Source organism: Peromyscus eremicus, chromosome 4 (assembly GCF_949786415.1).
Source record: "Peromyscus eremicus chromosome 4, PerEre_H2_v1, whole genome shotgun sequence".
In the NCBI taxonomy this organism is placed as follows: domain Eukaryota; kingdom Metazoa; phylum Chordata; class Mammalia; order Rodentia; family Cricetidae; genus Peromyscus; species Peromyscus eremicus.
The window spans coordinates 115039859-115063406 of NC_081419.1; positions in this window are offsets into that span (position 1 = coordinate 115039859).

The following is a 23548-nucleotide window of genomic DNA, read 5'->3' on the forward strand; positions in this document are numbered from 1 at the left end:
CACAGAGAGAGAGAAAAACACTGTTCAAACAGCACAAATTCATGGAGTTTATGTTCACCAATCCAGAAAGCGCTAAGAGGAAAATTTAAGTCTAAAGAGCAAGATTAGTATGCTTAGGAGGACATAAGGAAAAAATAACCTCAGAAAGTAAATCAAAAGGGGGGACCCATGCCACAAAAACAAAGTGACAGTAATCAATCAACACCGCTTATTAATAACTCTCAATCACCTCAATGCCCCAATAAAAACATAGAGACTGACAGATTGGATTAGAAAATAGCACCCATCTTTACATACAAGAAACATACTTCACTGTCAAGGACAGACATCACCTTAGGTTAAAAGGATGGAAAAGGGTATTCCAAGCAAACACACTCAAGAATCAAGCAAATGTGACTACTTTAATATGTGACAAGATAGACTTCATACCCAAGCTAATCAAAACAGATAGGGAAAGATACTACATACACATTAAAGGAAAAATCCACCAAGAGGATAGTGCAATTCTAAACATTTATGCATAAAACACAAGGGCACCCAAATTCTTAAAAGAAACACTACCACAGCTAAAATCACATATTCATCTCATTCCTTTCTTTCCAATAGACACTCCATCTAGACAGAAACTAAGAGGCAAAGTCCATAGCACTAAGTGCCCACATAAACAAAAACATAAAAATAAATTAAAAAAAAAACTGTAGAGCTCTGATTTTAGTTTCTTAATGACAAAACTGAAAGCTCTGAGATAAAGAGAGAGAGAAGGAGAGAGAGAGAGAGAGAGAGAGAGAGAGAGAGAGAGAGAGAGAGGATACCTTGTGGTGATATATTGTGTACTCCAATATATTGTGTACCCTAACAAAGCTTGCCTGAGGATCAGAGGACAGAGCCAGCCACTAGATTAGACATAGAGGCAAGACAGTGGTGGCACACACCCTTAATCCTACGATCTCTGTGAGTTCAAGGCCACACTGGAAACAGAGTGGCACACGCCATTAATCCCAGAGCTTGAGATCTATGCCTTTGCTACCAAGTATTTGGGAAGCACAGATGCCTTTAATCCCAGCACTAGGAAGGAAGGAGGATGGCAGGGCACAGAAAGGTATATAAGGCGTGAGTAAACAGAAAGTCTCCCTCTGGAGGCTGAGTAGTTGGTAAGATGAGGTTGGATGTGGCTTGTTCTGTTTCTCTGATCCTGAGATAAATTTATTAGGGTACACAATATATTGGGGTACACAATATATCACCACAATACCTAAAAGGAGAACAGAAGAAGAAAAAAATCTGAAAATTGATTTGGTACAAAAGCCAGCTAAACCACTCCAGGGCATATATCCAAAAGAATTTACATCTCACTAGAGATACTTTTTTATCCATGCTCATTGATGCACTATTTGTAATAGCCAGAAATTGGAAACAACCTAGATGTCCATCTACTGATGAATGGATCGTGAAAATGTGGTATATTTACACAATGGAGTAATATTCAGCTGTTAGGAGAAATGAAATTTACAGGTTGGAAATGGATGGAGCTAGAAACAATTATCCTGAGTGAGGTAATATGGGCCCCAAAAGACAGATATTGCATGGTTTCTCTTATAAGTAGACATTAACTTTTAAGCTTTTGCTGTCTTTGCTTCTATTGAAATAATCACAGAGGTTTAGTACTTAACAAAGGACTAGAGGGGAGGAGAGGATCTTTTAAGGAAGAGTAATTATAATACACTGATTTTAAGTGGTAAAGGTAAAACTAGAATAGGGAGACCAAATGGGGAGGAGATGAGAGAGCAGGATAAAGTGAGAAATATGATGAGAGACAGCTAACACGAAGGTCTTTGTAAAAGCAATGGAAACTTACCACTGTAGATGTTCCCTAAAATATATACATAGATAAGTGGAATTTAGATGGAGTAACTATATAATGGGGTACACAATGCCCCATCTGGACATCTCATCCCACCAAGCAAAACCTCCAGTGCCAGGAATGAGTTACATCTTGTTGGATCTTTAGCCAAACAATCCTATAGACGCCCCAGCACCCTCCAACACAAAGATCACAGACTGTTGCCAAGAATATCTCTTACTCTCTGCAACCTGATGGTAGGCCTTGTTGCTGAGGAACCCACTTACTTATATCATCAAATAAAGAGAAATTGAGCTGGTGCCTGATTAGAAGCTTCATCCTCACTGACTAAGAGTTCATGGAGCTGGAACATACCCAGTATACTGCCAGAAAATAAAAGTGATTGTCAATATCACCCATCTACAAACCTTGTGACCTGCAACAGATACCTGCCTGCATGGTATACTGGTGTAATAGTGGCACAAATGTTATGGGAGTAACCAATCACTTTTTAAAAATTGAAATTAAGGCCTACTCCACGAGATGGAAGCCATCCCATATCTGACACTGCTAAAGTTGCCAAGAACCTGAAACTACATGGGTCATGGGCCAGGGGAAAACCTACTATTATGTATTATTCTTCTAAAGGAACATAGTAATAAAATGACACCTAATTGCATGCTACTGTACCCACAAATCAGTGCATCATTTGGCCCTCATCAGAGAAGCTTCTTCTTGCAATTGTTAGGAATGAGCACAGAGATCCAGAACTGGACAATGTGCAGAATGTGAGAGACTTTGGAGCACATAGTCTGAAATGGCATGTCTTCATCAAACCCTTCCCCTCAAGGCTCAGGGATCTATGTAGAAGAGGAGCCAAAGATTGTAAGAGCCAGAGGTGATGGATGACTTCAAGGAAATGGTGTCTTCCAGACACAACAGGACCGATAGTCATATGAAATCACAGTGACTGTGACAGTATGCACAAAACATGTAAGGGTGCAAATCAGGTGAAATCTTAGCACTGAATGGGAAAGTGGGTGCAAAGTATCACCCCTAACAAAGAAACTATTTGCAGTTGATACTTGCTGGGAAAAGGAAAGTCCCTTTTCTCCAATGTAATGTCACTAGGTATTTCAAACATACTATTGGCAGGCCCCATGCACAGGAGTAGTGTACCAACACAAAACAGACTCCATTTTTTTTTATTTCATTTTTTTTGGTGGGCTTTTTCTATGGTTTCATTTAGTTTGGGTATCTTTTTTGTCTTATTAGTATTTTATTTGTTTTGGCTTTCGTCTTTTGCTTTGCTTTGTTTTGTGTTTTTGAGGAGAGTAAGAAAGAACATGAAAGTGAATGCATAGTGAGGTTTAGAGGATCTGGGAGGAGTTAGGAAGGAAAAATGATCAAAATTTATTGTATGAAAAAAATTGTACTAAAATATTAAGTTGTATAGGTTTACCATTAAGTATATTATATTAAAAACAAAAATAGAGTTAAACAAAAAGAACACAGTATATAAATATAGTTGTGCACAGTATCACATTTACTTTGTAAATATTTCAAGTTAGAATATCCTCTTATTTTTAAACCTTAATGATAACTGTGTTTGTCAGATTTTTATTGTTATGATAATATGTATGATCTAAATGTGTAGAAGTAGATGACTGTGTTTGTCAGATTTTTATTGTTATGATAATATGTATGATCTAAATGTGTAGAAGTACATATTTTAACTTAGAATACAGATAATGCATCCTGTCATGGTGGTGATGGTGTTGTAGAGCAGCTCATACTATGGCAATGAGGGAATGGTGGGAAAAGAGCTCAGGGTAAGATGCACCCCAAGCTGGGTGGTGGTGGCGCACGCCTTTAATCCCAGCACTCGGGAGGCAGAGCCAGGCGGATCTCTGTGAGTTCGAGGCCAGCCTGGGCTACCAAGTGAGTTCCAGGAGAGGCGCAAAGCTACACAGAGAAACCCTGTCTCGAAAAGCCAAAAAAAAAAAAAAAAAAAGATACACCCCAAATTAAACACCCTGAGTAATCTACTTCCTCAAACAAGACCCCACCTTGCATAGTTCTACCTCTTCCAAAAACAATCCAGTTCAAAACTCAAATCTATCAGTGGGTGAATGAAACTGCTCAGTAGGTCCAAACCTTAAGATCTAATCTCTTCCTAAACCCTCATCAGCTGACAAACAAGCCCCAATAAAATTGGAATATTTCATACTCAAGCCATATCACACACTTTGATATATAACTTGGGGAGCTGTTTATTATCATAGAATGACAGTCCATGTTTCTTTCACATCTAATCCAATAGAATACTAGTTTAGTATTCAGTCACCCTGTGTTAGTTAGTGAATAAAAAAGTATTAGCTCTGAATTAGTCTGCAAAAATTTGTGGCTGTATAGACACATTTTATTATAGAAAATGAAATTTTTCCCACATTAATTCTTTCTCCTACTGGACCATAACAATCCTACCCCTGTACCCTGCTAGGTTGTTTGTGTTCTTGATGATTTAATTGCATTCATTATTTTGAGCCGAATACTGGTTAGGAATACTCTTCAAAGATTAAAGCTGTTTATTTGGGTATGAGAAAAAAAAAATGATGATCTGCCAAAAATCCTCTTGTTCACCAGAGAAAGCTTTTCCATCAGAAGAATGAACCAGACACGTAAACAGATTTTTTTTCTCCCTCTTGGTATCACACCTCTGTGGAGTCACTTGAGCAGAACAGCTGTACCTCAAAGCACTTTTATAGGTCCAGATGCAATGAAGGTGTTACTTGAACATGGGTAACCTCATATCCCTGAGTTACACCAATATCCTAGGTTTATTGTTGTATTGGAAATCCCTTTGGCTTCCTCGATTTCATTTGTTTTCTCTTCACAGCTCTGTCCTACTCAGCAGACGGAACTCTTATTTATTATAGTGGTGCACGTACTGAGTTGTAGCCATAAAGCTTGTTGTTTTTGGAACAGAAATGCTCATTCTATTAATAAATGCCAACATCATAATGGTACCAAATAAAGCTAGTTTGGTTTTTGAAGAAAGTGTTCTCTTCAGCCATCCACTGGACAAGCACTAACTGAGTACCTGTTTATGTAATGTGTCATTCCATCTTTTTTGTGGCAAGAGACAAAGAGATGAGAGCAGCTTGGTGTAAAGGAGAATGTGAACTCTGAAGTCCTGATCACTGATGTGGGTTGAAATTTTACTTAGTTGTGGAATAGCAGTGTGATCAGCACTGTGAACTTGAGACTGTATCTACCATCATTTCTTTATAGGCATGTGTGTATGTGTTGGGGGTGGAAATAATAACTATGGTGTTGCATTATTGTGTGAATTACAAGTTAAATATTTGACATTTTTTATATAGTACTCAATAAAATCATAGTGACAGCACCAGTAATGGCTCTTAGCATTAACAAGATCCTGACTTTATCTTTAAAAATGTTCACATTATATTAGTAAACAACATACCTAGACAAAAAAAGACTTGAACCAATTTATTAAATATACAAATGCTTTATTCTGTTCCCCACAGAGTATTTTCTGTACATTTCTCCTTTATATACAAATGCTTTATTCTGTTCCCCACAGAGTATTTTCTGTACATTTCTCCTTTATCATAGGTCACTTTGTCTATCTTGTTCTGTATCATCCTATCTTGTCAGAAAGCAGGATTCCTCCATTTCCTCCATAGTTGCTTCACTTTTGAGACCAACCTGATCTATATTGAAAATTCCAGGCCAGCCAAGGCTATACACAGTGAAATCCGAGAGAGAGAGAGAGAGAGAGAGAGAGAGAGAGAGAGAGAGAGAGAGAGAGAGAGAGAGAGAGAGAGAGAGAGGGAGGGAGGGAGGGGGGACTACACTATTGTGAACTGCTAGAAATTGAGAAAGGGCTCTAGAAACAGGCTTACATCAGTAGCAGTTGATGTTAATAACTCATAGGCTGCAACTGGTCCTTTCAGAGGTGGGTCCCTTAAGTTTGTAACTCTGTGAGACACAGCAGGACTTACTCTGGAAATACCCCAGGCTGGGAAACAGATGCTGAAGCTGGTGTTCTTGTGACAGAGGGCAGCTGTGGCCAGTTCCACACTGACAATGAGGATGAATTAAGAAGTAAAACCTCATTTTTATTCCTTCCTCCTACTGACAGTTTAATTTTGGTTTCGTTATTGGCAGAACATACCAGGAAGCCAGCTGTTAAAATGTGTAGTATCACAACCCAGCTCTAGAATCAGAGCAAGGTGTGAGAGGGTGGAGCTGAGGAGAAGTCAAAGCAGGCAGAGGGCACACATCTATAGCTAGAGTTTTCCTGCCTTGCCCACAGTCAGGACAAATCTCTGTCACCCGCCAGTCCCACAGCTGCTCAGACCCGACCAAGTAAACACAGAGACTTATATTGCTTAAAACTGTATGGCCGTGGCAGGCTTCTTGCTAACTGTTCTTATATCTTAAATTAACCCGTTTCTATAAATCTATACCTTGCCACATGGCTCGTGGCTTACCGGTATCTTCACATGCTGCTTGTCATGGTGGTGGCTAGCAGTGACTCCCCCATCCTTCCTGTTTTCTCAATTCTCCTCTCTGTTAGTCCCTCCTATAATTCCTTCCTGACCACTGGCCAATCAGTGTTTTATTTATTGACCAATCAGAGTACATATAGACCATCCCACAGCACACATCCTACTAGAGGCAGGGGCATGACGTTGAAAGAATACTGAAACATTAGGAAAATGCTATAGAGAAAAAGAAAAGCTGTTTTAATTTTTCAGTCTGATTTTTTTTTAGCATGTATCAATGTGGTTTTCAAGAGACATATTTGAGAAGCAAAGAAATAAGTGGTCATGTGACATACATTTGAACAGAACCCAGCAAATACAACATTCTTCAGGAATGATTTTCAAGGTTTTCTCAGTTTTCAAGATAATCACCTCACCATAGAAGAAATAATAACTAATGAACACCAAAAAGAGAAAATGTTTTATTTTGAATGAGTAGGAGGATTCAGACTGGAAGCATTTGCTACAGTACAGTAAGCAACTGGGTTTATATTTTAAAAAGGGGAAAAAAACAGAACCAGAGGTGATTTAAAATATTGGAGTCATTTAAGCAAGTTCATAGTTTAAAGGTCACTCTGGTAACTAGATATTAGATTGTAAGTTAGAGTTGAATAGAGGCAACTACTAAGAAAAATCCTAGATAAAGTCCAATGATGATGATAGTTTGAGGTAATGGTTTGGATGTAAGCCTGGACTGACTCTCTGATGATTTAGGTATGAAGGTTAGTCTAAGAGTAGGGTAGGAAGAGGAATCAAAAATATTCCCCATAGGATAGATAAAGTCACTAAGTGGATATTGATGTAATTATGAATCCGATGAAAGCAAAAGAAGAAGAACTCCTGGAAGATAAAAAAAAATAAAGCTACTATTACACTGTAGGATATTTAAAACAGTTAAGAGATGTTCAAGTGATTAGGTATCAGACAGTCAATTATCTAAGAAGTAACAGAAGGGAAGGCAGTTGTTGCAAATTAATTTATTTCCATTAGTCTTTTAAAAATCATCAGATGGAGTATAAACCTGCATCCCTGGAAAGATCCACTTAGGGAGATTCTATGCAGAGGAAAGAGAAACTTCAACATCTAGAACACTGGTGTAGTGGGATGAGCAACTAACTCACTAGGAGACTGGAAGAGAAGCAGGGTGCAGCCTTTTGAAGCTTAGAGAAGAGGTTTTGAATGAATAAAGGAACTAAACATCTTATACGAAGCAGGTGGCTTGGAGAAAAATCCAAGTGGCTGGGTAAATAGAAGTGTGTCCACTGGATATGGGCACATGGGGTTTAAGCTGACCTTGACATGAACAGTTCCACGTATCAGCAAGTTCTATGATTGCGTAGTCATTCTGGATTCTATGAGCCGTGGGTAGCTGATAGGAAAGAATAGTCATCACCACAGTTTTTGTCCAGATGAAGGGAAACTGGCTGCTGACTTACCATATTTTCTGTTAGGGGATAATATTTGATATAAGTGGCTCTGAAAGGTTTTCTGTCTCCTCTGTGATTGGAATCTGTAACTGGAAATTGATCCAGCGTGATAACAAGAATGCTGCCCACCTATTTAATCTTTTTCTCTTTAGGGCACTCACTGAAAGTGATGGCCAGGAATCCTTTTAGTGCAGTCAGAATGGGGGAAAATTGTAGTAGCCAGTGTAGGAAGAGCAGGCTTCATTAGACTAGGCAGAATCTTTTTGGAATACTAGTGTAATATTTTTATTTCATTCATATTAAATGTCAATAAAATAATTAGAACTAAGGAGTTAAGTTAAATTTTCTCATTCATGGATACTCTTAAAATCTGTGGATGTTCCAGAAGCACTTCCATTTTGGAAGGCAAATGATTTTCTATTGTTTTAGGTGATAAGAGTAGCGCTTCTTTTTGTCTCAAGTGTGCTCTGCTCCCACACTCCCCCACCTTTGGTTGGGGATATTGCTGTCCTTCTGTACACTACCAGGGTGAATTGTAAGTATGAAGCATGCCTTTCATGTCTTTATCATGATCCACAATAGATGCTGAGCATATCTTTAATGTATGCCATTGGATAAAAAAGTATTAATTTCTAAAGATTATTTCTTTTAAATCCAGCTTGAAAAATTGTGAATGATCACCAATATCACTAAGCTCCCTGTTGCCATTGCTGTAATCAATTTCTGATATTAACAACTTTGAAGCAAGGACAATTCGTGTCCAGCATGATGTTGTCAGGAGCATGTGGTGGGGGAGGCTGCTGACTTTGTGGCCATCAGGAAACAGAGTGGAAGAGAAATGGCTGGAATCCCATCTCCTTCAGCGATTCCCTGTGACTTAACTTCTTTCAGCTAGAGGACCATGTGTACCACACTTGACCTAAATTTTCTCTGAGCTACTTTAGATTCAAGCTCTCTAAAATAGGCTCATGGCTTTGCTCCTGTAGTAGGAAGGTTTCTCCAATGTCCTAGCTGGTCCACAGCCCCTCAGAACCCAATAAACACACAGAGGCTTTTATTAATTATAACTGCTTGGCCATTAGCTCAGGCTTATTACTGACTAGCTCTTACACTTAAATTAATCCTTAATTCTTATCTATGTTTAGCCATGTGGCTTAGTACCTTTTCTCAGTTCTGCCTTGTCATCTTGTTTCTTCTGTGTCTGGCTGGTGACTCCCGACTAAGCCTTCCTCTTCTCAGAATTCTCCTTGTCTGCTTATCCCGCCTATAACTCCTGCCTGGCTACTGGCCAATCAGCATTTTATTTATCAACTAATCAGAGCAACACACATTCACAGCATACAGAATGACATTCCACAGCATGCTTCAGTGAGCCTCTTCCTCTTCTTTCATTCTTTTTAATGGTACCATTGAGGATATCAACCCAAAAGTCTCGATCCCTCACACTTTGTTCTACCATGACCAATCTGTTATTGTCATTCATTCAGTTTTACCTCTTGTCCCTATTTCTCTGCAGCCCAAACTACCTTCAGCCCTCTCCTGGTCTGTTAGCCTTCTAAATATCTTTTTATAATTTTGTTTAGTTCATTCTCTAGACCAGAGACAGAATGTTATTTTCAAATTCAAAATCTAAAACATCATTCCTGTTGAATACCTTTTAATGACCAGCCATTGCTACTGGAATATTGACCAAAATCTTTAAACTAGTTTACCAAATCTGTAGATCTGGTCCCAGTGCCTCTTTTCCTCTCTCAGCCTCTAGCACTCTGTGTCATTTCTCTGACACACTGGCCTGCCTTTCTTTTTTATTCTTTGTAGAAAATGTTAATCCCTTTGAACCTCAGTGCTTTCATGTATGCTACTTCAATCTGATCATGTCCTCCCTTTCTTTTCCCTTCTCACCTAGTTAATCCTTGGTGGATTCCTAACCCATACAGCCAGAGGTTCATTCTTTCTGTGTAGTTCTGGCTAGCATTTCTTGACAGTATACAGAGCTATAGATGTTGACCCGTATTCTGTGGTGTGATAAAAGATGGCTGATTGCTTATCTGTCTCCTATTATAGGCTACAAATTTCATGAGGACCTGCAATAGTCCTATTCTCCTATTCTTGTTCAATTGATATTGCTAGCAATTATTGCCAAAAGCAGAAGAGTGCCATGGGTATTTGGTGATGAATGAATGAATAAATGATCTTAAAAGAACTACAGGCTGATTCAGGTCATCATAACCTATTGAATAAACAGGGCCAACATTTTATGTGAAGGTTGTATGTAAAGGTTGGGATACTTTAGTATTTAGATGGACTAAGTTGATTTTCTATCAGTTTTATAGTTTGGCATGTAATAAATAATGTCAGACTATGGTACTCTGAAACAATAACCCTATTTTTCAGATGTTTCATAATATTTCTTGTTATTGTTAAAATTGTGGCTTCTAGCATTAGTAACTTGCATAACTCTTTGATGAACTTTATTTGATTTGTTTAAAATAAATTGAATATAAAGTACACCTTGTAACTCGAATATCAGCTACATATTTGGGATAAACACAGATCTCCTGTAAATTCATGAATAGGAATCTGGCTGTTTTCCCTTGTGTACTTAGCTTTGAATTTTCCTACAATTACTTAATTAAGATTTTTTTCATAATAGTTTTACAGCTCAATTCTAATTTAAGCAGGTGATTGTTTTTCTATTCATAGCTAAAAATCTCTGGTAGTTAAGTGTTTATCTGTCTTATATGTGGATGTTTAGCAGTTTCTGAATGTTTTTAAAGTTGAAACTTTTCATTCATTTATTTTGATATGGTCTTGTGTAGCTCAGGCTTGCTTCAAACTTGCGATGTAGCAAGGGTGGCCTTGAAGTGATCTGATCCTCCTCTCTCCCACTCCTAAACATTCCGAGCTCAGTTGAACCAGAATGCTTGCATTCATTCAGTAGCGGCCACTCCTCATATTTCATTGGCACTTACTACATTATAAGCACACAATAAACATTAATCACATTAATCCAAGTGTAATTTATAATTTAGAAAGTAAACTGATTTGAGTTTCTGTCTGATAAATACTATCATTTCTTTTAAGAATTGTTTGTCTTAGTTTGATACATGGTCATAGCCACACAAATGAGAATAGATGGCTATGAGACCTTCTGTTTTGACAGTTTAGAAATAATGACACATTTTTAAGAGGGCTGTTGAATCTCCAAGTTAATTTTTAATTGTGATAAGAATTAATTAAATATGCTAAGAAATGCTATCATTTTCATTAATCATGAAAGAATGTGTTTACTGGGCCAGATTTTCTAACTAGAAAGTATTAACAGTGAAATATAAAGGTTATGTATGTTCTGTATATTGAAATATAAGTCAGTCTGTTGTATATAACATATTTTCTTTAATAGAATATTTTCTCTTTTAGAAATTTACCTAGAAGAAGTTTATGGAGAGGGCACTCTTTTTCAACTGTGGACAAAGTAACAAGAATATAGTAATTTAATATTATTTGATCCTGTAAAGCTACTTTGTTCGAATAAATATGCTACTGATGAGATTTTGATTTTGAAAAAAATTGTGACATTTTTCATATATCTCAAATCAACTTGACGAAGCTCTTGCTTATTAACTTTTTAATTTAGGAAATCCCAGCATAATCTTAATATTAAAGTAAGAAAAAATGATAGTGATTTTGATTGTCATTGTGACCCTGTTAAGCTGCAGCAAAAGCATACCAATTGGGTGCTTTATGCAAATTATAATGTGTTTTCTTTTAGGAAATTGCTTGAAATTATGTTATAAATTTTTTCCCACTCAACTTTAATCTCAGCATAGAAGATGTTGAAGGCTGCATTGACAAGGAAAATGCCACCTTAATTATGCAATGCTGTTACCTCTTTATGTATAGGCAAAGCCAGGCATGGTAGCACCTGTGGTGTGTTTAAAGAAAGTTTGAAGTAATACTTTAAATGTCTTTTAGTGTTTCCAGCCCATAGGGCAGATGGGCTCTCGGGAGGGTGGTAGATAGCAGTATGCAACACCAGGACATTTTTTCCGATAGTTGCAGAGACCTCCTTACCTGGGTTAGAATCTCACTTGGAGCCCTGTTTGTTGATATAGTTGCAACAAAAAGCCATTAACTTACAGGGTCAAGAGGTTAATGGAAAAAATACTCTCATCTTCCTATTATCTCACATCATTTTCCTGGGAGCTGAGGAGAGAGAACACTCTTCTCCCCCAGTTTTCTTTTGGCAGTTTAAGAAATGGTGACTTTGTGTTTCTGAGACTAAATAAAAGACTAAACGCCAGTATAGAAAGCTTTAGAATTGCAATTGGTCAGGGTGACAGTTCAGACAAGTGTTCCATCATGGTCACCTTTACTGAGGTCACTGACTAGCATCCGGTAACAAGAGCTGGGAGAAAGGTGCCTGGGAGATTCCTCCATCTCCATGTCTTAATTCCTTTTTATTTTAGACAAATGAGTTCTAGTAAGAAAAGGCAAGGCATTTTCAAAAATCTTTGTAGGAGAGAATCAAAAACTGCTTGCCTCTGTTAATGCTAAAAAAATTCTCTCTATAAGAGACATTGTTCTCAAATCAGTGTTCCTCTAATTCCAAGTATTCTAGAGAGATATAAAGAGTATAAAGAGCAACCCTAGTGATGAAGTAATTCATATTAAAATTATACTGGTGAGCCAGGCAGTGGTGGCGCATGCCTTTAATCCCGGCACTTGGGAGGCAGAGGCAGGTGGATGTTTATGAGTTTGAGGCCAGCCTGGGCTAAAGAGTGAGTTCCAGGGAAAGGAGCAAAGCTACACAGAGAAACTCTGTCTCGAAAAACAAACAAAAAAATTATACTGGTAATTTTGCATGAATTCGTAGATGAATTAATTTGCTAGATTTTACTATTTTTTTTTCCTTTGGAAACAATGCATCATCTAGCCCAAAGTCGCAGTGTAGTGTATCTGTTGTGATTACATTTTACAGTGCAAATTAAGAGTCTCTGGAAGGTATCCTTCTTATATAAGGATTCCACTGGGAAATTTCTCCCAGAATTCAACCCATTAGACGAGTCTCCAGACTTAAATAAAGTAAGTCTAAAGATATAAAGTGTGTTGTTGAGTACTTTGGTCAGCCTGTTTACTCTTCTTTCTGAAGGCCAGTATAACTGTATCATTTCATTTGGAGGTTAATCCCAGCCATTGGTCTAGTTTTCACTTGAGATGCCTTGAACTGAATAGTGACATCCTACTTACTCTTGTAGAGCTCTGCCTACAGCACCAGTTATTCTGGTTTAATTTGGTGCCGCTTGGGTGGCAGTTTTGAATAACTCTTGAGTAATTAAATGTGCCATAATAGTCAACCCTCGCAGACACATGTTCATAGTCCTCTGGTTCACTCATGATTTAGCTTGACAACATGTATGAGTTTTCTCTTGACTTAACGTTTGCACAAAGGAAACTTTTAGCAGACACTTTTCTAATTATATTGAAACTCTAGATTACCACTTTAAAGTAATTGCAAAAATGAAGCTGGTGGAAAACTTTTCTATAAGTCAGTTCATTTTTCTTGCAGAATGTTTTAAGCTCATATGTCCATGCAAGGTCAGCCACTGCTATTGATAAGCTATGATATGCCCTTTACACGTGTCCACAGACAATGAGAAGGCACATAGGTGGGCTGGCCCCTCAAGAAGCTACTGGTTGTCTACCATATAACCTAGGCCTTGGTCCTTTGAGTTCCTGAACCTTACCACCATTAGGCCCACTTTTCTCTTTAAAATTTAAGGTGATCATAGTATATACATTTTATATTGATTTGTGCATACTTACATAAATTTCATATTTCCTGGAGACATTAAAAAACAACTTATTGTATAATCTTTATTTTACATATTCTCACACTAGAGCTTTTTCACACAGTGTGATAGTTACAGTTGTATATATCGACAATCTACTTAGGTATCGTTTAAAAGTATCTCCTTTGGAAAATATTTGCCAGTGACCAATAATATAGTCAGTCTGGGGGGAACATTATTATAATCCCATTACAATAATACAATCTCTACCAGCCCTATTATACTCTGGAAACAGAAAGTAAACATCAGGAACTGAAATGCGGACATTTGACTAACACAGCATCATTGTGCGTTGTCTTGGTGGCTTCTCCTCCTGTTTTTCTAAGTTTTGTTTTGTTTTGTTTTTGTTCTTTTAAACTTAGGCCTTTCCAGAACATGAAATCCTTGTAACTTCTCTCTTGAATTCCACCTTCCAGGCTCCAGTAGATCTATATCAAGGCCCTCGAGGTATTCAATGTAATTAAGTGCCAGGAACATCAGAAACAGAGGTGAATTCATTATATATGCCTCTATGAAATTACCATCCTTGCCAGTACTTGACAAGGGCATCTACCAGCCACAATCTTGAGTGCACTGAACTGAGGGAATTCTTGTAGAATGTGTGGCTCTCATTCACTGCTGGGAGATTCTGAGTTCAAAACTGGGGCAGAAAGACTTGTATATGGGTTTCTCATGCTTGTAGACATCTTCACAGTGATGGAATTTCCTTCTCATAATTAACATTTTCATTAATGGGACAATTAAAGATCCTGGGACACCTTGTAGCTGCTGTTAAATCTTCCCTTCTGCTATGTAATTAAAGAAGGAAGTTCAGAGACAAACAAAGATGCCATTACAACCATCAGTTTCCCTAGCACATGCCATTAAACATGTGGACTTGTTCAATTAGCTCATCATGCCCTATTGTGCCTTTCAGTTTGTATTGATAGATATTACACACTCTGGGTATTCATATAAATGTAAAGTGTGACAATAGTTTTTGAAATGAGAAAAGTAAATAATTAGGTGATGAAGTTCCATCTTCTGTCAGTCCTGTAAAATTGACAGATGAATCTCTGTTTTTCTGTGCCTGTCTCCGTATCAGTTTCTCTTGTTTCTTTTCATACTGCACACATGGCTCTGAGAATGTCTAAAGAAATAACTGATTTTAGAACTGGAGAGATGGATTCACAGTTACAAGCACTGACTTGGCTTGCAGAGGATCTGAGTTCAATTACCAGCACCCACGTGATGGCTCACAACCATTTGCTAACTCCAGAACTAGGGGATATGACACCCTTTCCTGGCCATCATGGACACCAAGCCTGCAAGTAGTATACAGATTTACATGTAGGCAAGACACTCATGTACATTAATAAATAAATGAATAAATAAATAAATAAATAAATAAATAAATAGATAAAATGAGAAAACAAATAAGAGGTAGTTTTAACTGTATATGCACAAACTTATTTTGATTAGAATTTCTTACTTTCAATAATATCGATATGACAACTGTTTTAAAACAACTAGTGTTTAATTATTTAGCCAGTTACCTTTTACCAGTTGCTTAATATCAGTGAATACTGTTATTATTGGTGGCATTAAATTCTACATATGTTCAGTGTGGTGTGGGGTTCACTGCTTCCAAGTACAGTGATGTTCCCCTATCACCTCTATACAATTTCACTTAAAACAAAATAGCAGCTCCAACAGAAATCAAGTGCATTCTCTTCCCCTGTAAGCTGTAATTGAGGTTATGGCTCAGCATATTGCCTGTGGCAAAATCTATTACCAAGAAATGGAGACCATGATTTGAAGCTGGCTGCAGTGTAAGCAAAATGAATTAATTATTAGCGAGGCAGAATTGAAGGAAAATACAGGGCTTCCTAGAGCGAAATACATTGTCACTTTGGAAAACAGGACCCAGGAAGGGACCCATTGAAGAATCTGACACCCTGCTTGCCTTTTGAAATTTTCCCATGATTCACAGCACTCAGCGTTCATGAAGGTATTTATAGCATGTGTTCTTCCCTAGTTTGACATTCATTATAATTTAATATCTAACTCTTTCTTTTACTTGGACAGACAAAGAGTTAAATAATGATTAAAAAGTTTGGTTTCAATGTTATAATTTAGTAAGAGTAAAACTCAAAAGCCAAAAATGGAACATATTAAAGTTTGTAAACATTTACAACTTCTTACGTTAAATGTGCAAACATACCTAAGGTTTATTGGTAGTTATCAAATTAAAAGTCTTTACAACAAAAATCATGCAGATTATTTTATTTCTTGCCTGTATCAATGTTTCTACTTGGAATTGTATTGTGACTGTGTTTTCAGTTCAATTCACCAGTCTTTGGTACCAGAGTAACTTATATTCCCTAAATAAAAAGTAAGGGATTATGATGAGAAGAGAGATAACAGCTCAACTTGGTTTTAATTTTTTTTCAACTTTACAAAGGTGAAGTTGCATAGTGGGTAAGGTAAAGTTATAGATATATAAATAGAGAAAAAGATGTTGTTACATGTTGGATACAGGCAACTCATGGGTAGAGTCTCCTATTGGTACAATCGCCTGCCTATTTCTTTTCCTTCTCACTTGGTGCTTCTGTGTTTAACTTAAAAGAATTTTATCCTATTTATAATGTCCCAACCTCTAGTATAAATTACATTATAATTATTTAATCTGTTAGAATAGATAGTGATAGAATTGCCTAACTTGTTGGCATGTTTACCCACTTAGAGTAAACAAAGCCACTTTAATCTTCATGTGTTCAACTATTCACTTATTCAGATACAACAGAGCAAAGTTATGTGTTGATTTCAGTAAAAACAGGAATGTTTATGCAACCTGCTGCTATGTGAAAATTCCATTCAATTATCAATATTTATTTTTCAATTTAAATTTCATCATATAACCAAAAAAGTAATTATATTTAGAGATTTTTTTCTAGGAATAGGTTTTGCATTTAAGTTGTGTACTTCATGTACAATGTCCAAAGTAGTCTTTCTGGTCATTTAAAATATTTACTATTTGAATGTTTATACTACTTGTATTTGTTAAGAGCTTTTTTGTACATTCACAGATTCCTTGTCAAACTTTAGTAAATTTGAGGTGCGTTAAACAGCTCTCTAGAGGTGACACAACTATGTAGTAACAGATCCAGACATTAGTTGTGTCCTCTGATTGTTAACGCTATACCTGACCGTTGTGCCGTGATGCCACCTAAACTGGATGAACAATGCCTGCTAGTTTTCACAATTTCACGTGTGTTACACCTAAAAAGAGCCATCTTCTTAACAATTCATAATTTCATTTCCTGAAGTTTAGGTGCAATGCATTAAGCAAAAACAAAACAAAACAAACAAACAAAAACCTCAAACTGTGCCCTATTAGGCTCTTGCTAGTTTACAGAGATAAGTTTCAGGCTTCCCCCTTGTTAAGTATAGTGGATAATAGATCCTGGAGCAGACACTTTCTCTGTAAGTGACTTTGAACTTCTCATATTCCAGTTCCCTTGTGTCTAGAGTGGGATGACTATAATGTTCATTGTGATTATATAAGTCACATAGCACCTGATTCCTGGTAAGCACTCAGTAGAAGATGGCTGTTGTGCACACTTCTAATCCCAGCTCTGGAAGATGGAACTGGGATGATCTTTAGCTTGAGGCAGTCTGGTCTACATAGCAAGTTTCAGGTCAGTCTAAATACATAGAAAAAAAAAACCCAGTCTTAAAAAGAAAACCACAAAGAGATACTGTGAAATGTAGCCATTAAATTTTGTTATGGTCCAAACTGAATCTTGTTTCCTGAGAGGATCTTAAGATAGAAACGACCTGAAAGTGACAGTCAGTCATGCAGAATGGTGTTCTGTGTTTGAATTTGTTCCCTGCCCCCTGTTTATTTCCTTACATGCTCCTGTGGAAATAGGAGAAACAGATGTGTTTTCATGATATCACACGGCACTAAGTAAAATACTTCCAACACCACATACACGGTGTCTACATATGCAGCAGTCAGTTTTCTAGCAGACAATGGAGTATCCTATAACTCAGTTCAGTTCTGACACCACCCTGGAATTTGAGTCAGATGTCCGAGTTAACTGCTTAATCCTGTAAAGTTTTCCTCTATTTCCCCGCTTCAGAAGCTAGACACAAGCCCAGGTTGTGATCTATAGTTCCCATCAACCCATAGCAAATTGAGGTTTCCTACAGCCCCCTCCTGAGGTTTGCTTAATTTGCTAGAGTGCTTAATTGAACTCAGAGAAACATGTTACTTAACAGCTACAAGGGATACTTTAAAGTCTGCTAATGAACAGCCAAATGAGAGAGATACATAGTGGAGGCACCCAGAAAGGCGAGTGGAGTCCCTGGAGATGTCTGGGTGCCCCACCCTCCAGGAATCTGCCAAGCAGATTCTCTCTCTCTCTCTCTCTCTCTCTCTCTCTCTCTCTCTCTCTCTCTCTCTATCTATCTATCTATCTATCTATCTCTGGGCTGTATTATATAGCACTATTGCTTGAACCATTGGCCATTGGTGATCCTCTCAAGTGTCACTTCCAGCTCCAGAGGTGGAAGTGGGGGTGAGGATGAAAGTGCAAACTTTTAGTCATGCTTCTTTCTTTCTGGAGACCAGCCATTCTACCGGGGACCACCAGCCATCAGTCATCTCATTGGCAAACAAAAGACACCCCTGAGATCACAAGGGACTTAAGAGTTGTATGCCAGGGGACAGATGGAAAACAAATATAGTATTTCTTATGAATGGACAGTAAGTATCACACTTCCCACAACCTCAGTAGCTTTGCAGCTCCTCTTTTGGTAGATGAATTTTGAACATCAGGCATAAGAGGCTGAAAGATGAGCTCAGAAGGAGAGTGTGAGCATAGACAGAGTGCATTCTCCCCAGGTCAGTGCTCTGTTACATCTCCAGTTACATGCTGTTAACTTCAACTTCAACCTAGGGATTTTGATATTTCAGATTTGAAATTCTCTGGTGGTATACAGAAGGTACAAACAAATAGGCAAAAAGTAACATGCTTCTAGTTTTTAATTGTCTGGTAATGGTACTTGTTTGCTGTTTGTTTTTTGGTGAAATAAAAGTGATATACACTTAGGGAAATAGGTTACAAAAATTATTAACAGATATTTTATCATCATAATACAACATGCCACTGGTCAATGGATACATACATATCAATCATGTTGGCAAATACTAAAAGTTCTGCAATAAGAGATGTAAACAGTACTATCAGCAGAGAGAAATGGAACCCCAAGAAATACTAGAAAATATGAAATCATTGTATTCAAAGAAGAGAACATATTACTGTAATAATGATTCACCCAGGAAACAACATGGATACATATGTTCCAGGTATGTGGCTGTTTTCTGGGACAACAAAGATAACTAAATCATCACCATCCTTGCACCTAAAATACAGATTAAAGGTAACACACAATTAAGAAAATAATTGCAAAATAGACACTGAGCATGTCAGCAAAGGCAGAAAAAATTGCTAAGAGAGCACAGAATAGGGAGGCATCACCCTATAATCCTTGGAAAAATAGAGGTGAGCAGTGGACATCAGATGGATTGATGGATGAATGGATAGATGGGTATAAAGCATCATAGAAGTTTGAGCAATGTGGCATTAAATGCCATGTTCTAAGAATATAACTTGAGATTTCTCAAATGAAAAGGAGTGGTCAGAACACTATGGTTAGTGTTGGAGTTGAACACTATAGTATGAAATGGAGTAGTCAGAACACTATAGTTCTGGGTAAAGAAGGAAAACTATGGGTCCTATGATGCACCCAAAAATTGAGTAACTCTTAAAGACTAAAAGTTACAGGTTGTTATTCCTTGAAAGTTGTAATTTGCTGGGAGTAAATCATGTTAATCAAACTATGTGGATAGTATATTTCAAGTTACAAAACCAGGTACACGTTACAAAGAGGATCTAGGGTAAATCTTTTAGAAAGAAAAATAAATCTTAAGATCTTAAGCATATGCTTTTTATTTAGGGTTTTGCATGTCTATTTTTATAAGTAGGTTTTGTTAGTTTCCAGTTTTGAAGTATTAGTCTATTTAATTTTCATCACAGGGTTTATAACTTCCCTGAAATCATGTTAGTGAGTGTGTATACATGAACTTGTGTGTATTTTTCCTTATACACATGAGTCCCCTTTGTAATAATACAAGCTTAAAATTGGTACATCTTCTTTAGAACTGTTAGTCAGTTTTTAATTTATTGATAAATACAAGTTAATTGTTCTTTGAATAAGATTCCTTCCCTGATAGGATGTAGTATTCAGTCACAAGTCAGTAGTATAACATTAAAATACCCACTGTAACAGTGTTTGCTTAGCATTTATTAAGTTGCAAATGATGCTGTCAACTCTTCACACCATTTCACTTAACTCTTGCTAACTGTTCAGTCAGAAATGTCAATTTTTTCTTTAAATCTTTGCATTTTCACATTCTCCAGCTCTGATTGTTGTGCTTAAAGTGGGTCATTCAGCTGCTGATTTCCCTCTCAAATATCTTAGTCTTTTTTTTCAGTGACTTTAACTTTATTTTTATTTTTGAATTTTTTTCATTTTACATACCAACCACAGTTCCCTCTCCCTCCCCTTTTCCTACTCCCCCAACCTCCTCCCACCCACTCCCATGCCTTCCTCAGAGAGGGTAAGGACTCCCATAAGAAGTCAACAAAGCCTGGCATATCAAGTTGAGGCAGGACAGGACCAAGCCCCTCCCCTCTGTATCAAGGCTGAGCAAGATATCCCACCATAGGAAATAGGCTCTATAAAGATAGTTCATGTACCAGGGATAAATTATAGTCCCACTGCCAGGGGCCCCACAAACAGACCAAGCCACACAACTGTCACCCACAATCAGAGGGCCTAGTTTGGTCCCATGCAGGCTCCCCAGCTGTCAGTCCAGAGTCAGTGAGCCCCCGCTAACTCGGGTCAGCTGTCTCTATGGGTTTCCCCATCATATAATCCCTCCTCCTTCTCTTCAACTGGGCTCCAGGAGCTCAGCCCAGTGTGTGGCTATGGGTCTCTGAATCTGCTTCTATCAGTTACTGCATGAAAGTTCTATGATGACAATTAGGGTGGTCATCAAAATCTGATTATAGGAGAAGGCCAGTCCAGGCTTCCTCTCCACTATTGCTAGGAGTATTAGCTGGGGTCTTCCTTGTAGATTCCTTGGAATTTCCCTAGCACCAGGTTTCTCCCTAACCCCATAATGGCTCCCTCTATTAAGATATCTCTTTTATTGCTCTCCATACCTCCTCCAACTGGACCATCCCCATTCCTCATGTTCCCATCCCCTATCCCCTTCCATTTACCCCCCCCCCCCACCAGTATACCCAGGGGATCTTATCTATTTCCCCTTCCTAAGGCAATCCATGCATGTCCCTCTTAGGGTCTTCTTTGTTACCTAGTTTCTCTGGGGCTGTGGATTGTGGATTTTTGACAAAGAAGCCAAAATTGTACAATGGAAAAAAGAAAGCATCTTCAACGAATGGTACTGACATAACTGGATGTTGACATGTAGAAGAATGCGAATAGATTCATATCTATCACCCTGAGAAAAACTCAAGTCTAAGTGGATAAAAGACCTCAATATAAAATCAGATACATTGAACCCAATAGAAGAAAAAATAGGAAGTAGCCTTGAACACACTGGGACAGGAGACCACTTCCTAAATTCAACACCAGTATCTGAGTCTTCTTAAGCATCTTAGACTCCTCTAGAACATAGGTTTTCTGCAGTTCTCACATCAAAAAATGTTGAGTAGAACATGGAATGAAGGTATATCATCTCCTTTACTCTTCCCTCAGAACCTTGGCAGTGGAAGGGCAGGAAGACAAGATGATAGATAGCCTCATGGGAGAAAAAGGATGAAAGGCAGCCCATCAGAAGGGGAAAAAAACGAAGTGAGGAGTTAAGAGAGAAGAGGGAAAGGCACATCTGCTGTCTTGTGTTCCCAGAGATGAACACTGAAGTCCTTAGTCCCTGACTGTCTTTGTTTTCTTCGGTTTCCAAACATCTACACGCTATATTTTTGGTTTTACATTGACAAAATTGTCATTTAAGGTGTCAATAATTGATCATATTTTAGAGGTAGAGTGATTGATCCATTATAAAGCAAAAGGTTTTAATCCATAAACATGCCAGCATTAGCTGAGTTAGGCCACAGAAGACCCTTAGAGAAACTTAATCTTTGCTGGCTGCAATACCTGTTTGTATCTGCATAAATACATATAGAGATAACTAAGGTATTTCTTCAACTCTTAACAAAGTAGAGCCACTTACACAATTTTATATGTGTATTATTTAAAACCGTGCTTTTAAAGATGCATTTCAATGTTCCCTTTTGCCTAACACAGATGTTAATAAAAGGTTATGATTCTGCAAGGAGAGTGATGAAGTATCTTTCATTATTGACCACGTTCAGGTACAATAGTCAGGCAAATTGGGGAATGGAACTAAATTAGATGAGGTGTCAGCCTTAAAGCTATCACTGTATTTTATCTTCTGATGAAACACAATTGTGCTTTAGTTCTATAAAATGATAAGGAGTGAATAATTGAATAGTGAAAAGATACACTAGTTATATGGGCCATAAAGGAACCTACTTACCTAAATGAAAATTTTACTCCTGCTTTAAACATCTATGCCAACATTCTAGAAGACCATGACTAAATGCCTATCAATAAGCAATGTGATTTCTTCAATCTTATTAAAAACAACTTGGATATTCACAAATCCTTTAATTTTAAATTTCCTATTTACAACATTTCCTTTCATCTCTTGGTTTGAAGGCTTGATGTGGGTGTGTTAATTAATGTTAGGATTCTTAACTGGTATACTTGTTGCTAAGCAAACAGAACTGTCACATCACTTCATTTTGAAACTGTGCCTTGTATATGCATGCGTGCATGGGGTGTGTGTATATGTGCGTGCGTGCGTGCGTGCGTGCGTGCGTGTGTGTGTGTGTGTGTGATGGTACATTTGAAATCATGCTTTAAGAAACATTTCCTGGCAGGAACTGTCATTATAGCATACTGCCATGACCAACTTAGTTGTTTCTTCAAAGCTTGCTACTCCAGTGGCTCACACATGTTAAAATGTGCATGTAAAAAAAATATGTCTGCCACATTGTCTTTTAACAATGAGAAGATGTCAGCTGGGCGGTGGTGGCACACGCCTTTAATCCCAGCACTCGGGAGGCAGAGCCAGGCGGATCTCTGTGAGTTCGAGGCCAGCCTGGACTACCAAGTGAGTCGTGAGTCCCAGGAAAGGCGCAAAGCTACACAGAGAAACCCTGTCTCGAAAAACCAAAAAAAAAAACAACAAAAAACAAACAAACAAACAAACAATGAGAAGATGTCATTTAGGAAACACACATGGAAGTTTCTAGATATTTCAATTACCATTGTAAGTTTCTGCTCCTAGGCAGACTTTACTTCTTTGGGCTTATGTGTTTTAACTATATGTTATTTTTTGAATTCTTCATCCTTTTTGTTTTGTTTTTGTTTTTAAATATTAATTTGGGACTCCCCAGGAGTCTCTGTGTCAAGGATTCCCTTATAATTTTGGAGGAATTTCAGAAAATACTGATATAGGAGTCAGAAAGAAGGTGAGAATATTTTGGGGAATGATTTAAAACCATGTCTGGGAGATCGCCCTCTCAAAGCATGAGGGAGGAAGAATGTTCACACACATCTTCCATACCATTGATCCAGCAACACCAGTTTTGAATCCTACATGATTTCCCTGACACATGGAGAATTCAGCAGATCAGCTGAGTGCACCAAGGGGTGGGGTGGGGGTGGGGGACCGCCGGAGGCATCTGT